Source organism: Lissotriton vulgaris, chromosome 1_1 (assembly GCF_964263255.1).
Source record: "Lissotriton vulgaris chromosome 1_1, aLisVul1.2, whole genome shotgun sequence".
NCBI classification, from domain to species: domain Eukaryota; kingdom Metazoa; phylum Chordata; class Amphibia; order Caudata; family Salamandridae; genus Lissotriton; species Lissotriton vulgaris.
In genome coordinates, this window is record NC_141685.1 from 1,695,816,723 (window position 1) to 1,695,830,953 (window position 14,231).

The following is a 14,231-nucleotide window of genomic DNA, read 5'->3' on the forward strand; positions in this document are numbered from 1 at the left end:
TTCAGTGAGAATCGCCAGTATCCAGGCGCTGATCCAACGATTCAGACCCCAACACTCGCTTCCAGCGAAGGTGTTCATGCAGTTGATAGGCATGATGGCCTCCTGCATCTCCATTGTCCCGCACGCGAGACTACATATGCGTCCGCTTCAGGAGTGCCTTGCACGTCAGTGGACTCAGGCTCATGGGCAACTGACAGACCTAGTGTTGGTGAGCGGTCGGGCATACAACTCTCTGCATTGGTGGAATCCACACAACCTTTGCAAGGGCCGACCATTCCAAGAGCCTGTCCCACAGATTATCCTGACGACGGACGCCTCTCTCCAGGGATGGGGAGCGCATGTACTCCAGTACACAGTGCAGGGACTATGGACACTACAGCAAAGGAAGATGCACATCAATGTGTTGGAACTGATGGCAATCTTCATGGCCTTGAAGGCGTTCAAAGTACATCTGTGCAACAAAGTCGTGTTGATCCGGACGGACAACATGACGGCCATGTACTACATTCAGAAGCAGGGAGGCACACACTCTCCACAGCTGTCTCATCTGGCTCAGAGCATGTGAAGTGGGCCATTCAGAGGAACATCTTCCTCATGGCGGAGCATCTCCCGGGCAAGGACAATCAAATGGCGGATCTGCTCAGCAGGCACAGCCATCAGATGCACGAGTGGGAGATACATCCATCAGTACTCCAACCGTACTTCCAAAGGTGGGGTCATCCAGAGATAGACCTGTTCGCAACAAGGGAGAACGCAAAATGCCAAAGCTTCGCCGCCAGATTCCCACACCCCCAGTCACAGGGCAATGCGATGTGGATGAACTGGTCAGGCAGATTTGCGTACGCTTTTCCCCCAGCACCTCTGATACCGCAGGTGGCACGCAAGCTCAGGCAGCACTCGATGACTCTCATCCTGGTTGCTCCAACGTGGGCTCGCCAACCATGGTACACCACGTTTCTAGAACTGTCCGTGGTGCCGCATCAAAGGCTTCATCTCACTCCCAGCCTTCTGACGCAGAGCCATGGCGACATTCAGCACCCAGATCCGCAACAGCTCAACCTGGTGATCTGGCTCCTGAAGTCCTAGAGTTTGGCTACCTCAATCTTCCTCCCGATTGCATGAACATCATTCGGGAGGCAAGGAAGCCCACTACCAGAGCTTGTTATGCGGCTAAATGGAAGAGGTTTGTCATCTACTGTGCTAACCACAATATTGACCCTCTAGATGCTTCCATTCAAAACATCATTTGCTATCTTTTCCACCTGTATCAATGCAATCTGGCATACTCTTCCATCCGCATTCACCTGTCTGCTATGGCAGCATACCTCCAGAATAGACAACACCTGTCACTCTTCAAGGTCCCTGCTATCAAGGCCTTTCTGGAAGGACTCAAAAGGGTCATTCCACCAAGGACCCCACCAGCTCCAGAATGGAACCTCAATGTGGTTCTTACGAGGCTGATGGGTCCTCCCTTTGAGCCACTGCACTCTTGTGAGCTTCAGTTTCTGACTTGGAAGGTTGCGTTCTTAGTAGCAATTACATCGCTACGGAGGGTTAGCGAGCTGCAGGCGCTCACCATCCAAGAACCTTTCTTCCAGGTACATGCTAACAGGGTGGTGCTCCGCACTAACCCTAAATTCCTACCCAAAGTGGTATCCCAATTCCACTTAAACCAGACAATTGAATTGCCGGTGTTTTTCCAAAACCCGGAGACGCTGGCGGAGCGCATGCTCCACACCCTTGATGTTAAGAGGGCCTTGATGTATTATGTAGACAGGACAAAAGATTTTCGCAAAACCAAGCAACTTTTTGTTGCTTTTGCCACACACCACAAGGGAAACGCTATCTCAAAAGCAGGGATTGCTAGGTGGATAGTAAAGTGCATTCAGATCTGTTACGCTAAAGCTAAACGCACCCTCACTATCCCACCGAGGGCCCACTCCACCAGGAAGCTGGGGGCCTCTATGGCTTTCCTAGGTAACATTCCCTTAGAAGATATCTGTAGAGCAGCCACATGGTCTACCACACATACTTTCACTAAGCACTACTGTGTAGACGTGCATTCCAAACAGCAGGCAGCTGTTGGTCAAGCTGTTCTAAAAACACTTTTTCAGACCGCTGCAGCTGGCACGGGCGGCCGCCGATAATGGAGGGACTGCTATGTATTCTATGCACAGATATGAATTCAGCAGCCCACATGCCTCGAACTGCAAATGCTACTTACCAGTATGCATCTGTTCTTGGCATGAGGGCTGCTGACATTCATATCGCCCACCCTCCTCCCCGGCGCCTGTAGCAGCTGCAGTATTCATTCATATATATACATATGCTCATAGCATGGTCATCACTCACATTCTTCACTCCATCTCTGCCAATGGCTAAAAACAATCTGGGGATGGAGGCGATGCCCATGCGCACTGTAGTCCAGGGGAGGAGCCACCTATCTCGTGATACTTCGAAGACTCTTCCAGGACAACAATGTGCAATCATCCGGACCCAACACTAGGTGGCGATCTATGCACAGATATGAATGTCAGCAGCCCTACATGCCAAGAACAGATGCATACTGGTAAGTAGCATTTGCAACTCTGTGCACGGTATAATCACCTAGTGGTAATACCATATACAGAGCCAGCTTCCTACACCAGTCATTAAAGCATTTATAAAAGGACTAAAAGAGTAATTCCACCCAAATTTACACCTGCAAAAGTTTGGCTTGAAATCCCAAAATTGTGCTAACAAGACTCATGGGACCACCATTTGAGCCACTACATTCCTGCCAACTCCAATACTTATTGTGGTAGGTAGCATTTTTAACAGCTATAATTTCACTCAGACATGCAAGTGAGCTTCAGGCACTAACTTATTCTAACTCCACCCACTTGCGGCATAACAAAACAGTGGAGAGCATGCCCATGCAGAGTATTACACACAGGACGAGTCTTACAGCCTCATGACTCAAAAAAACGTCTAACAAAAACAACTTGCAATCATCCGAGCCCAGCACGAAATAGCAGACATATGTTAAGCATGTGAATCTACAGCACTACATGCCAAGAACAGATTCTTACAGGGTAAGTAGCATAATCCTTTCACTGACCCGCAGACTGCAAAGATTGTCACTATGTCCCTCCAAAGGTCCAGGACACTGTCCCTCACAAGAGGAAGCTGACGTTCGAGGAGGAACCAGCCTCATCTCCAGCCTAAATCAGGAAGCATCAGGACATGGGTACTTGTCCTCCTCCTCCATCATTCTCTCCCCCTCCTACTCGTTCCACTTCACCGCCCTCACAGGGACCTCATCCACCAGAGCGTTCCCCACATTCATCAGATGGGGGGGGGGTTCCCTCCTACCCGCTAGATCCCTACGAGGCCCAATTAAACCCCAAGTCTCAGGATAACTATAGCGTTGACCCATCTTGGGACACTGACCAAGACCTCTATCCCACCAAACGACACTCTCCAGACAATGTCACCTCCTATTATGAGGTTATTCAAGGACTGCCCCTTTCCGGAAGGTAAAGCTGCATGAGGTCCAGGAAGATGAGAACTTCCTTTCAAAAATGGTGTCTACCACCCAGCACTCACTGTAGCTCCTCCCCATGCTTAAATATTCATTCAAAACCACTCCGGAGACCTTCAATGAGCCTGTGCAGGCCAGGGTAGTCATACCGAGGGTTGACAGAAATATAAACCCTCACCCTCCAACACACCATATGTTTATGGTCAACTTGTCCTGGACTCATTAGTGTTCCATTGGGCACGCAAATGACCAGTGCACTGGCGATCAACCTCCATCAGATAAGTAGAACAGGAAGATTGATTTGGCTGGCAAGTGGGTTGCTATCCAACCTGCGACTCACTGGTGAATTGCAAACGTCATCGGACTGTTCTGCGTTTTGGATCAGGCCTGCAGGGATGAGATGGTGGTGCTCCTCAAATACCTCCCAGATCAATTCCAGAAATTGAGCCATGATCTCATTTTTTAGGGGAAGGTCATCTCCAAAACCACCATTTACTGTACCATAGACAAAGCTGATACTGCAGTGCGGGGCATACATTCAAGTGTCCTTATTAGGCGCCATGCTTGGCTGTGGTCCTTTGGCTTCAAGCCGGAGTTTCAACAAGATATATCTTCAACCTACCCTTTTATGGGGAGCACGTCTTACAATAGTAGGTTTATCAGATGCTTGAGAAAATTAAAAAGGACAAATCAACTCCGATCTGTGGGTCCTCTCCATCATCAAGCAAACACACTCTCTCTCCAGAACACCAGCGCCTCCTTAAGGGAGATGTAGAGGCACCCATTCACAACAGGGCAATAGAGCCTGTGCTGACACACCAATGCGGAAAGGAGGTGTACTCCCTGTACTTATTTCCAAGAAGGACGGGACACTCAGGTCTGTTTTCGACCTCTGGCCCCATGACAAATACATCATGTCAGAGCACTTCCATATGGTGACTCACCGGGACAGCATCCCTCTACTACAGCATGGTGACTTCATGAACGCACTTGAGCTACAGGACACCTATTTTCACATCCCAACTCACCCTTCACACCGCATGTACCTGTAGTCCGTGGTAAGTGTCCAGCATTTTCAATTCAAAGTGCTGCCCTTTGGGGCCATCCTAGTCCCTAGAGTGTTCACAAAATGTCTTGCTGTGGTAACTGCTTATCTCAGGAGGGGTTGCATCCACGTGTTTCCTTACTCTGACCACCCAAAGCTTTGTGCTTGGGAATTTGCTCCCACAAGTTAGAACTATGAGTCATGCTGTTGAAAAAGAAATACAAATTATTTAACAGTAATTGGAATTGTATTCAATGTGCCTTGATGTTTTCATTCGCCACTCTTCACTCTTTACTCAAGTTTGGGAGTTCACTTTTACGCAGGTAGTAAACATAAGAGGTACATGGATAGTGCTTCTTGGGAAGGCATATGTCATATGCCTCACTCATAAACAACTGTACTGTACGTTTCTGACCCATATCACATGTTCCCTGTCACTGAAAATATGAGACTGCTGAGCAAATGAACATCTGGTTCACTAATTAATTACGGGTTTGGAAGTAACATCATATCAATATTATGAAGCCTAAGAACATGATCAAAATAAATATGCTTAGCTGTAGTTCAAGTGTTGGGTAATTTCCTGTCTTTGCGAACCAACAATAATAGAAATGTTCCAGAAAACTTAACTTGAAAGTGATGAGATACTTTACTGTAAAATTTTCATTTTGTGATCAGCTATTCATCTTAAAATAGTCCGTTCTCATGCAATATATTCTGAGAGACATTGATATTCAGCACCCAAAGACAATATAGAAGTTAGGGACTATTAGAGTAAAGTAGGGGATGGAAAACTACATGTGAAGTTCTCTAATGAGGGCAGGTAAAGAGACCGAATATTTTGGGGCTGTTGACGGCTCTATTGGAACTATCCAAGAAAAGTGCAAGATGTTACATGGAACACTAATAAATCTGCATTAAGCTGTAGCATTGTGATTTCGTTAAGTTTTCGTGGAAACACTTCATAACAGAAAATCATTATTTTAAAATACACTTTGATAGAACAGTTTGTTGAGAAAACCACAGAAGACAATTGTAAACGATTGGAATCTTAACCAAAACTCATTTTGAAATAAATATTTGGTAGACAGTGACCCAGTCAAGATGCAAAAGAAGTAAGCGAGTAAGAAACAGCAATATTTTATTTATAAGGTAATATGCAGAATTGTGGATAAACTTTAACAGAACTGTTTTTTATAAACCCACAGAAGATAATTTTAAACAGAGTGAACTTTAACCATAGAAGAGGGTGTATGCACAAATTTGATGATAAATGTAGGGAACTTTTGGACATAAGAACTTTCAGCATCTGACTTATGTGAGAGAGAATTTATGCCACACAAATAAAATGTATTTAATAATGAATACTAGATTGTGTCAGTGTTGTAAAGAAGTGAAATAGTGGTTGTCTCTAGGTGGCATGTTCATAAAAGGCCACAAAATGAATATTGTAAACTTGGAATATTGTAAACTTGGAGCCGAAGACCACGCTTGGCGTGGTCCTCACCTCTGCGTCCGTCGTCGACGTCGTGATCGCCGGGATGACGTCGTCGGAGTACTTAGACGCCGCCCTCGCGTGCTGACGTCCTTTCTTCTTTTTTCCGCGCCAGCAAGCGCAGATCCGGGAAGAGCAGTATTCTTAGTCATTTTTTGACTAACTTTTTTGATCACTTTTGATCACTTCTTCGACTCGCGGTGCCGGTAGGGATGCCTGGGTTTAAACCTTGCGAGGACTGTCGCCGCTTGATGCCAGTGACCGACCACCACCGTCGGTGCCTTTATTGTCTTGTGGCAGACCACGATGACAAGTCGTGCCCCGACTGCCGGGTCTTGACCTCGAAGGCTAGACGGGAGCAATCCCGTAAGCGACTCGAACTCCGGCAGTCGGCTCCGTGCGACTGGAGGTTCCGGTCGAGGAGGAAGTCGAGGGACCGATCGCGGGGCCGCGGTCATCGCCGCTCGACGAGTCGCCACCACTCGTCAGGCTCCAAGTCCTCAGGTAAGTCGAGGCACTCAAAAAAGAAGTCGAAGAGGTGTCATCGTTCTTCCGACTCCCCCCAACGCGGCCGGGGGTTCAGGCAACACCACCCACGCGGCTCAGCTGGAGCCGCAAGCACCGCGTCCAGGTCCATACCTGCCGGTCCCTGGGCTGCACGCGACACCCGAGGAGATACGGGACGTACTCGTGGCCATGAGGACTCGCTTCCCTCCATCGGACCCTGTCGAGGCGCCTTCGGGCCCCACGGGTCCGTCTGGGAGTCCTAGCGGGCCGGCGGCTCCGGCCCCGGCGCTGTCGTCTACTTCGGTCCCGACGCTGCAGGACCCGGGCCCGAATCCAGGTCGTCACCAGTCGACCTTATGACTCCTCCGCTGGCGCCAAACCTGTGGGTGTCGCCCACAATGCTGTCCCCAGACGACGTCGTCCCCAGTCCCAGCCTGGGTCCGGCGTCTCTGGCGCCGATGGTTGAGCAATTCACCTACGACCCGGCTCCATAAATAGTGCGCACCGACGCTAGGCGTCGCACTAACGACAGGACTCCTGAGGCGAAAAGCCGGGAGCGAGAAAAAAAAAACGCTGAATCTTTTTAATCTTTTTAAAATTTGCTTGTGATACTTTGTCCTGATTACCCCCCCCCCCCACCTACCTGCACTTTTCTGGCATCCTTGAACAGCGCTACACGCTGCAACGACTCTCTTCCTGGGCAGCCATTCTCGAGGGCGCGGCGCGTTAATCAGACACGCCCCCTCGGTTGGCCACGCCCCCTCACCAGACTATAAATAGTGCGCGCCAAAGCTAGGCGTCGCACTAACGACAGGACTCCTGAGGCGAAAAGCCGGGAGCGAGAAAAAAAAACGCTGAATCTTTTTAATCTTTTTAAAATTTGCTTGTGATACTTTGTCCTGATTACCCCCCCACCTACCTGCACTTTTCTGGCATCCTTGAACAGCGCTACACGCTGCAACGACTCTCTTCCTGGGCAGCTATTCTCGAGGCGCGGCGCGTTAATCAGACACGCCCCCTCGGTTGGCCACGCCCCCTCACCAGACTATAAATAGTGCGCGCCGACGCTACGCGTCGCACTAACGACAGGACTCCTGAGGCGAAAAGCCGGGAGCGAGAAAAAAAAACGCTGAATCTTTTTAATCTTTTTAAAATTTCCTTGTGATACTTTGTCCTGATTACCCCCCCACCTACCTGCACTTTTCTGGCATCCTTGAACAGCGCTACACGCTGCAACGACTCTCTTCCTGGGCAGCCATTCTCGAGGGCGCGGCGCGTTAATCAGACACGCCCCCTCGGTTGGCCACACCCCCTCCAACACCCTGTCCGGTTACTATAAATCATGTGTCTTGGTAGGAAGCGCAGCGGACGAGCGCAGCGGGCGCGTCGATTGCGCGCCGAAGGCGCGCCTAAGGCAAGCCCGTCTGCGCCCGTCCGCGACTGGCCGGGACTAGGGGCGCCACACTCTGCCCCACTCATCACCTACACCCCGGACCTTCTCCGTAGCTACCAGGGACCCTGGTCCATCTCGGCCACAACTAGCTCACTTATCACCACTCTTGGCATAGCTCACCCTACCCCCCATTCTCACTCTCCTCCCACAGTCACTTCTTCTCCCACTATCTGTGGGACTGTTCCTCCGCCAATCCCTAAAAACCTCACAGCTCTCTACCTCAATACCCGATCTGCCGTTGCCCATGCGCACGAACTTTCGGTCCTGTTGGACCTTCACACTCCCGATCTCCTCTCCTTGACTGAGACCTGGTTCTGCGACGACTCCCTCCCTGCACTTCTTTCCACCTTACCGGCCTCCTACTACGCCCTCAGGGCGGATCGTCTGTCAGGCAGAGCCGGGGGCGGCGTGGCGGTCGTCGCACGTACCGATCTCCCCTTTCAAATCCTACCCCTACCTACCATTGCTACTACTGAATTTCTAGTGATCCGCACAGTCTCCACTTCTCCCCCCCTAACCTGCTTCCTCACTTACCGTCCCCCCCAGTCCCCCCTACAGTTCCTCCCCGACTTTCTGGATGTCCTGGCCACCATTACAGTCAACAATTCTTCCATCTTGCTCCTTGGCGATTTTAATTTCTGGCCTTCTGATCCCGCCGAATGTCCGTCATCAAAGGAATTCTCCGAAACCCTCCACTCCCTCAACTTTACATCCCATGTTCACTCCCCCACCCACACTAAAGGTCATCGGCTTGACCAGATCTGGTCCCTGAACTGCCCTGTGGAATCACTCTCTATTTCCCCTGCCCTTGGTCTGACCATCACTTGATTTCCTTTCTCCTTCCCATTCTTCCCCCAGCTAAGCCCCTTCGACCCAAAAACACCTGGGTCCGATCATGGAGCCGTGTCAATCTTGAAAATTTCTCCTCCCTCCTGACTAACTCTCTTCCCCCTCTTCAGGGCCTCACCACCGCTTCCCAGGTTGATGCCATAAATCAATGTCTCTCTCACAGCTGCGACTCTGTTGCCCCGCTCAAACGCATTACCTCCAAACGCGACAAAGACGCCAATCGGTGGTTTAATAATGAGCTTAAAACCACCAAACTAACAGTCCGTCGCGCGGAGCGGGCTTGGAGGAGAAACTATTGCCCCATTTTGAAACTGGAATACACTAACATCCTGAGCCAGTACAAAAAAGCCATCTTGGAGGCCAAAACATCTTATTTCTCCTCCAAAATCTTAGCAGCAGAGAACCAGTCCAAAGAGATATTTTCCATCGTCCACAACCTGGCGTTCTCGGACAGAACTACTCTTAAACCAGCTCCATCCGAAGATCTCTGTCTCTCTCTTAATAATTATTTTATTCACAAAATTACCACCATTAAGGCCAACATCCCCCCTCCCTCCCCATCTTTTGTTGATCCTCAATGTCCTCCCCCTAAAGGCGCACTGACCTCCTTTCCCCCTATCACTCGGGAAAGTCTGACCTCTGTGGTGCCATTGATCAAATCTGGCTCTCCGCTCGATCCCTGTCCTGCCCACGTCCTCCGTCACGTCTTTGTCTCTTGCCCAGACCCCCCCCTTCACCTTCTCAACAGTTCCCTCTCTCAAGGCATAGTCCCCAACTCCATGAAATCCGCGGTCATTGTGCCCATTCTGCAGAAACCGGGGGCAGATCCTTCTGTCCCGGCCAATTTCCGCCCCATTTCCCTTCTGCCATTTCTGGCTAAGGTGCTCGAGCGCCATGTCACCTGCGCTTTGAGCTCCTTTGTGGAGAAGCACGGTGCCCTTGCCCCCCGTCAAGCCGGTTTCCGCCCCGCACACTCTACGGAGTCCGTTGTTATGTCGGTCCTTGACACCCTCAGGGAGGGTATGGACACCAATCAGTACCAGGCTCTTGTGCTCCTAGATCTCTCAGCCGCCTTCGATACGGTGGATCACAACATCTTACTTTCCCGTATCGCAGCGGCGGGGATCGGGGGGAGTGCCCTGGTCTGGTTGTCCTCCTTCCTGAGCGACCGCACCCAGGCTGTCCGCCTGGGTGACTACACAGCGGACATCCGAAAAGTTCAGTGCGGGGTCCCTCAAGGTTCCTCTCTCTCTCCCCTCTTGTTTAATCTGTATATTGCCCCTCTGATTTTCTCTCTTCAACAGATGGAGGTCACCGTATTTAATTATGCGGATGACCTCCAGCTGGTCTTTAATCTCTCTTCTCCTTCTGCTGCACTTAACTTTCAAACTGTTATGCTTCATATCAGGGACTGGATGAACCACAACCACCTTAAACTCAACCCTGATAAAACCGAACTGGTGTTGACGGGTGGTTCATCCAGCCCCTGGTCCCCTCTCTTTTGGCCCCCCTCTCTTGGTCCTTCTCCTGTTCCCTCTTCCTCAGTTAAAACTTTAGGCATAAAACTTAACTCTCAACTCACCCTTCACTCCCAGGTTAGCTCTGTGGTATCTTCTTCCTTTCTTTCACTGCGTACTATACGCAGGGTGTCCCGCTTCCTCACTTTCTCTGCCCTCAAACTCATCATTCTGGCCATGGTGGTGTCCCGCCTGGACTACGGGAACACCCTGTATGCCGGCATTCCTGCATACAGCCTGCGTCGCCTTCAACAAATACAGAACCAGGCGGCCCGCCTGGCCTTCAATCTCCCTAAATTCCACCACTCTACCCCTCTCCTGAAATCACTGCACTGGCTCCCCGTGCGAGCTAGAATTCAATTCAAGCTTGCATGCATTACCTTCCTGGCCCGAACAAGTTCGGCGCCAGCCTTCATCTCCTCTGAGATTGTCTCTTATGTCCCCACTAGGGCTCTACGCTCCTCCTCTCAGTCCCTTCTTACCATCCCACGCTTCCGGAGAAAGAAGTGGGGTGGATCTAAATTTGCTTTTCTTGCCCCTACCCTCTGGAATTCCCTTCCCCTTGAACTCCGCTCCATCCCCCTCTATTCACAATTCCGCAAATGCCTTAAAACCCATCTTTTTACAAAATCCTTTGATTAAATGTTCTTTCTGACCTCCCTACCTCCAACCTCAGTCCCCGTTAGCTATAGCGCCAAGAAGCCGCTGGTAAACGTGCGCTCTACAAGAACTTTCAAACTCAAACTCAAACTCCATAATTTTTCCCTGACTATCAGGAGATGGATGACGAGGAGGACTGGGAGGAGTCTGAGGACCCTCTGGCACTGCATTGCCAGTTGAGCCAGGACTGGGCAGACGAGCTAGGGGAGGCCTGTGGTCTAGACACTTCGCCCGACACTGGATTCGTCTCTCCACCCTCTGTGGCTACGGAGGAGGGGGCCGCTTACAGCGTGGTGTTGAACAGGGCGGCCTAGGCCTTGGCTCTTGAGCTCCCTGTCGCGGTTGTGAGGACTAACCTCCTCACTGTGGTGTTCAAACCGCAGGCGAGCTCCTCTGAGCCTCTACTGCCATTCAACGAAGCCCTCACCGACGTTCTGCTGGGCACCTGGTCCAAGCCCTCCACAGGCCTCCCTGTGGATCGGAACGTGGCCCGACGCCACCGCCCGTCTCCGATCGACCCTAGCTTCCTGTCCGTTCACCCCACATCGAGAGCCTGTTGATTCAGGCCTCTACCTCCCAGACCGCATTCCTGAACGCTCCTCCGGATCGGGAATCCAAAAGGTACGATCAGTTTGAGAAGAAACTTTTCTCCTCCTTGAGTTTGGGGCTGCGGTCTGTCAACACCGCCTGCCTTTTGTGCCTTTACACCCACTCTCTGTGGGATACGGTTGCCGGAGGTGCTGCCACAGTGCCTGGAGGAGACCCGGGCAAAGCTCGCACAAGCCCTTGCGGAAGGGCGGGATGCAGCACGCTACTCAATACGGTGTGGACTCGACACAATGGACTCGCTGGGTAGGCCGATTGCAACAAAGGTGGTGGTTCGCCACCACGCCTGGCTGAAGTCCGCCAACTTTTCAGGGGATGTCCAGACCAACCTCATGGGCATGCCCTTTGATGGCCGTCGCCTCTTTGGCTACATGGCGGATAGTGCGCTGGAGCGTTTCAAGGACTACAGGGCTACAGGCAAGTCCTTGGGCATAGGCCAACACCAGCAAACTTCCGCTTTACGCGCCCCCACACATCCAGCCAGCCACAGACCGCAGCGCGGACGTGGTTACCACAATGGGGGTACCGGGGGACACCGGCAGGGTCAGTCCACACCCGCCCCTGCAGCATCTTTCAGCCTTTATCCCGAGTCTCGGTCAGGTTGATGCTGCGGCTCCTGGGGCTGATGGCCTCCTGCATCCTTCTGGTGCATCACGCCAGGTGGGGGATGCGGGCTCTGCAGTGGGACCTGAAGTTTCAGTGGGCACAGCATCAGGGCAACCTGTCCGACCACGTCCTGATCTCGGAGGGCACTGCGAGTCAGTTGCAGTGGTGGCTCACGAACCGCGATTGGGTCAGCGACAGATCTCTCTCCCTACCCCAACCGGAGCACGTAGTGGTGACAGATGCGTCCCTCCTGGATGGGGGGGCCACATGGGAAGAGGGGGAGATCAGAGGCCTCTGGTCTCCGGCGGAGTCCCGGCTCCATATCAACCTTATGGAGTTCCGGGTGATCCGACTTGCACTGAAGGCATTCCTTCCCTCTATTCGGGGAAGTGTAGTGCAGGGCATCACCCTGGTGGTTCAACACCTGGCAGGTTCCCTAAACGCCAGGGCGGATGAACTCAGCCGCTGGTGCATGGTGGATCACGAGTGGCGTCTGAACTCGGACGTGACGCAGGGTCCCTTTCAGCAGGGGGAAGAGCTTTGGTTAGATCTATTCGCCACCGAAGAGAACGCGCAATGTCATCAGTTCTGTGCGTTGGAATTTCCAAGGTGTCACTTGCTCGGCGATGCTTTTCGTCGCGAGTGGAGCTGCGGTCTGTTGTACGCCTTTCCGCCTATACCACTTCTGCCCAGAGTGCTGAAGAAGATCAGGTGAGACCGGGCCCAAGTCATCCTTGTTGCTTCGGACTGGGCACGAAGATACTGGTATCCCGAGCAGCTCAGCATGTCAGTCTATCTCCCGATTTGTCTGCCTCTTCAGGAGGACCTTCGGTCGCAGCAGCAGGGGACGGTCCTCCACCCGAACCTGTCCAATCTCCACCTCCATGTGTGTAGATTGAGCGGCGACAGTTGAGGCCTTTTTGACTTGCCTCCTGAAGTCTGTGATGTGATTCTGGCAGCCAGGCATCCCTCCACAAAGACGGTATACGCCTGCAGGTGGAAAAAATTTGTGGCATAGTGCACAGCATAGGCTGTGGCTCCACTCTCTGCCTCCCTTTCAGAGGTTCTCCTCTTCCTTCTTTCTCTTGCCCAGCAGGGCTCTGCTCGGGGCACTATCAAAGGCTACCTCTCGACCTTTTCAGCCTTCTTAAGGCTGTCTGATCAGCCTTCTCTTTTCAAGTCCCCTGTTGTAAATAGATTCTTCAAAGGAATCACACACATGTTCCCTCCTGTTCCCTTCGTGATGCCTCAGTGGGACTTGAACCTTGTACTGACTTATCTGATGTGAGCTCCCTTTGAGCCACTTCATAACTGTCCTCTTCGTCTTCTGACACTTAAGACTGCATTCCTGGTTGCCAGCACCTCGGCCAGGAGAGTGAGTGAGCTCCAGGCTCTATCTTCAAAACCTCTTTCCTCTCTGTCCATCTGGACAAGGTTGTTCTGATGACTCGTCGTTCTTTCCTGCCCAAGGTAGTCACAGCCTTTCACATCGGGCAGTCCATCACCTTCCCCACCTTCTTTCCGCCTCCGCATCCTTCGAAGGAGGAAGAGAGGCTCCACCGTCTGGACCCAAAATGTGCGCTCTCCTTCTATCTAGATCGCACATGCCAGTTCTGGGTGGGCGACCAGCTCTTTGTTGGTTACGTGAGCGCTAAGAAGGGACGGGCTGTGCACAAGCTGACCATCTCTCGGTGGGTCATTTTGTGCATCAAGGTTGGCTACTCCTTGGCGAAAAAATAGCCTCCTGTGGGGCTACGTGCCCATTCCACGCGGGCCACGGCGGCTACTACTGCCCTGGGTCGGGGAGTCCCCTTGCAGGACATCGGTCAGGCAGCTACGTGGGCCTCGCTGCACACGTTCGCTAAGCAATACTGCCTGGACAGCCAAGTCTGGAAAGATGGCTTTTTCGGCCGTTCCAATCTCCAGGACTTTCTGGTGTGATCTTGGTTCGCAGACCCACCACCGGGGTT

General features: G+C 51.8%; 1 protein-coding gene across 1 annotated transcript in view; it reads left to right on the forward strand.

Moving 5' to 3' along the window:
- The window catches only part of TASOR2 (transcription activation suppressor family member 2), a 911,282-nt gene that overhangs the window by 682,128 nt on the left and 214,923 nt on the right, over positions 1-14,231 (forward strand). The window lies entirely within an intron of this gene.